Raw genomic sequence first — 4,352 nt, 5'->3', positions numbered from 1 at the left:
TTTCCTCTTGGCCAACCCAGGGACTCAGGGTCAGCAGGAATTCAGCTTTGAGAGTTGGAAACCTCATTCGTGAGAAAAGAAAGAAAATCTCTCTAATTCAATACATATTTAAAATAATAAACTTAAGTATTGTAAATAATATGGGAGAAGATCAATTCCAAAAATCCATTTTATATCATAGTTTTGGTGCATATACTTTTTAAGGGTTTATTTCAAAATATATTTACTACTTGTACTTAAGGGTCACTCAGAGTGCGTGTTTGTGTGATGATTCATTGCCTCTGTAAAACTGGTGTGTTTGATGGCCTCAACAATAACACAGCCTCAATAAATTTTATGCTATGGAAATTATAGCTTAGAAAATATGATAGTAATGTTACACATTGTAAAAATGTCTCCCTTTACAGTTTTTAAATACATTTTTCACTCTCGTTTCATTACATTTTTGAACAGGGCTATATGTAGAAGTTACAATACATATACAGTACCAGTCAAAAGTTTGGACACACCTTGCTATCTATATCGTCTGTATAAGTTCTCAGACTTTTTGCTGTTTATTTTTTTATTTTTTTATTTTTTTCACTCCAACTCTCAGATGTACTTTGGATAAAAGCGTCTTTTATAAATTGGATAAAAGCATCTTTTGTAAATTGTAAAATGCTGAATACAGTATATACAGAGTTTCTCAGAGGAGAAAAACACACACACACACACAAGGATGGGAAATCTTAACAAGATAGAATAAATCACCAACCTTTCGTATTTTTTACTCAGGACATGCTGTGTCATGCTGAGATAGTTTTACACCATGACTTTAATGTGAATTGCTTGTGTCTCAGTACTGCTGCTCGGGCAACTAGAAATGTTCATGATAAAGGGAACAGAATGAGGGAAAGGGGAAAGGGGCAAAAGGGCATTGTCTAACCCCTAATATGGTTCATTCAAATTTCCAGTGACATTAACTGTATATCAACCACATTCAGGAAAGGCCACATGCCTGTAACATTGGGCTATTTTTTTGTGAAGCCGTAAAAATGCTCCATTGTGTTTTACAGCATTGCACTCCATTTTATGTTCATTTTCCCTCTGATGGATGTACAATACTGACATTACATCACTTACAGAGACAGCCAGCTCTGCCATCAATGGTTTAGCAAGCTATAACATACAGATTTGTGTAGTCAGTTTCACTGCTGTCACACTTGCATTCCACATTCCTCAGCACACATAATAGTTATTATACTCTTTTTTTATTTTCACTGTTTTGAATCAGGCCTGTTAGACACTTCACTCACATTACCCAGTTGGGGGCGATCAGTCCTTGAATTGAATGGTCCTTGCCTGGGCATGTCTTGACCTATCCCTGTCCTAAACACTGAGGTGCAATGCTGCCCAATGACCTATAGAGGGAGCAGTTCCATATGCTCAGACTACCACTGACTCCTCTCTCTACCACAGCTGGCTCTAACACCTGCTCTCCAGATGTCTTATTCCACAAGAGGAGAGAATGAGCTCGACTTTCAAACTTTGTGGTGCTTTTTTCAGTCAGCCTCTCTCTCTCTCTTTCACTCTCTCTCTCTCTCTCTCTCAATAACCTTAAAACTAAAAAAATGAAGCCTTTTTCGTGAACTCTCCTCACCTTTCTCTTCTCACCTCTTACTTTCAGTCTGTCTCTGTCCTTTTCCATGCCTTGATTGTTTACACAGGTCTTTATTACACCCAGGCAGCTGGAAGCGAAGGTGAGGTGAAGGAAATGAAACATCACCTGGTGGCAGAGTGCAAGAGACACAAGGGAACCTCTTCACATCACTCCATTACGCCACTCCCTCCCATATGGGTTCTCCACGCTCAATATATCCCCTTAAACCGACAATGATGAGGTATTTGTTTTTAATGCCTCTTTTATACACTTTAGCACCTAAGTGCAGTGTGGCTGAAATGTGTAATTAGTATATTTTTCTTTGTGGATGAAGACAAGGAGGGAGTTGCCACACGCAAATGGTTTATGAGTCACATGATGATTCAGAGGCAACTAAGGAAAGAAAATTAGTCTTAACTTTAACAATGGATATGTGGCTTACTGTCAAACTTGAAAAACAATAAAGTGAACCAGCAGTCAGAGAAGTGTCCTGTGATTTTAAGTTTGCCCTTGGTACAATTATCCCCTGTGTGTTTGTAGTAAATCTGCAAGCATATGGTCCTGCCTTTGAAGACACAGCTACTAATCCTGTAACCCTGTCAGAGAAAGAGAGGGAGGGAAGAGAGAGAAGGACTGCAATGTACAAGAAAAATCAAGACAGGGGACAAGAGAGTGCTCACTTGTAGCCAGTGATGGAAAACTATGCAATGTTTTCAGTAAAACCTTGTCAGAAAATGCATTCTCATTATTGGAAGACACAAGAGGAAAAAAAAATAAATAAATAAAAGAGAGCTACTTAAAGTGTTTTAACAGATGTTTCAATGTGTATCTGTTTTTGTTGTTTTTTGGGGATTTCACTGGATTCTTAAGTATTGAACATAAATAATGGAGGGGAGAACTACACTGATTTTTTGAATTTTTTTATTTACACCACCACAAAATGGCACGCAAATAAAGGAAAGCAGAAATGGCCAAAGGGGAAGGCCAGGTCTTTAATATTTGTCAGGAGAGGGAAGCCACAGGGAGGGTGTTTCCCTCTGGCCCAGGGGCCGGTGCTGTGGTGACCGCTGCCTGCCTGCCTGCCGGGGCCGCCTGTTAGCAACAATGTTTGATCCCGGGAGCCCGAGATCCCTGGAAAAGCTGTACTCCATTTGCCGGGGTTGGTTGACTTCTGGAAGCAGAACAGTCAAGTCAGCAGCGGATTGGCCCCGATTCTGTGCAGCTGCTCGGGAGCAAACACCACGAGAACCGCTCAAGGAACCGCTCGGGGAACCGCCACGGAACCGCGTGGAGAACCTCGACATGTGTCATAGCCACAATTTACAGAGTTGTGTGTTGTGAAACAGATATATGATACCGCGACACTTAACAAAGTTATTTTGGAAATGGTATATAAGTCCTACCAACTACAAGCTTGGCTGCAGCAATGTGGAGTTTCTCATTAAAGCATGTTCTCTGCTTTCGTTCACATGCAGTTTCAGTAATTTCAACATATTTTCACATCACACTGTCATGCCTTTCACGTCTTTACAAACAGTGCAGAAACTTGTACACCCAGATATGCAGCTCTGTGTTACCACAGTCGAACCAATGTACAGTGCATGTGTAGGTTACACATAGGGAGGCTATAGCTTGCTGAAGAGAAGGACATTAAAACTGCTAAACTGAAAGTAATGTTTTTATTATGCTACGTTTTGAATGTGACTGTTATTTTGGTTTCCATTTACTTTGGATGACTAATGCTGCTCAGTATCAGTCAGTCTGCTGGTCTGCCGTATTACATATTCTTACAGACGACAGCTGTTATGTAGATCTTTGTCCAAATGCAGTAAATCTTTCTTTAGTTATATGTCTAGGACCATTCGGAGTCAAACCATCTAAGACTTTAAAGAAAAGGAAACAAGTCAACAACTAAATCATACAAACTTTGTGTTGAGTATAAGAGCCAAAAAGCCAGGGATTATAACATGTGGTGTCTTACCCACCTCTACCACAATGAACACAAGCTGTACTTGAGTCACGCTGTTGCTACAGTACTTGGGAAAACACAATACAAGTAAACAAAAGGCAAAAGAATGGAATGAATTATAAATATTAACAAAACTGAAATCAAATCAGTAATGTTGTAAGGCATTACTGATTTGATTTCTTATAGAACACAGACAGTCTGTTGCTCAGTGTATGTCAAAACAGTAGGGCGTTTACAGAATGTGGAGAATTAAAGGATATGTTCACAATTTTTCAAGTCTGTCTTAAAACAAAAGTCAGGTGCCCGTATGAACATTGAAATGGGTTTTGCTCTCTGTAATCATTCCTCCTGCTCATACCGGCCATTGAAAAAGTCCCCTCTAAATGCATGTTATTGATAGGAGACAAAATCCACAGTCCTTGTTCTATGCAACAATTTATTTTAAAAGTTTATCTGAAACTAATATGAGGCTTTCAACAGTCTGAGTCAGTCAAATCAAGTGGATATCTTCCAAAGTTACAGTCTTTTTAGTGTAAAATTCCCTGTTTGTGTCTCTACGGACAGTGTTTTCCGGTTCAGCCTCAGTGAGAGCATGGCAACAAAAAGAGAAAATTTGACTCTAAAAAGACATTAACTTTGACTCATTTGGATGACTGAAGCTTCATCATAGCTTCAAATAAACATTTAAATAAATTTTTCCCCCATCACTTACATTGTAAGCACATTAGGAAAGCATCTTTTAAT

At 39.2% G+C, this 4,352-nt stretch overlaps 1 long non-coding RNA gene across 1 annotated transcript; it reads left to right on the top strand.

The window, feature by feature from the left end:
• Window positions 1–744: 744 nt before the first annotated feature.
• On the top strand, window positions 745–2,444 carry LOC122992535. Its single transcript, XR_006406063.1, has 3 exons — window positions 745–1,532; window positions 1,724–1,880; window positions 2,180–2,444. It is a non-coding gene; the product is annotated as an uncharacterized LOC122992535 (long non-coding RNA).
• The last annotated feature ends 1,908 nt before the right edge of the window (window positions 2,445–4,352 follow it).

The sequence above is a fragment of the Thunnus albacares genome, chromosome 11, assembly GCF_914725855.1.
Source record: "Thunnus albacares chromosome 11, fThuAlb1.1, whole genome shotgun sequence".
Lineage (NCBI taxonomy): Eukaryota > Metazoa > Chordata > Actinopteri > Scombriformes > Scombridae > Thunnus > Thunnus albacares.
Note: the sequence above shows the minus strand (reverse complement) of the source record. Positions and strands in the feature narration are given on the sequence as shown.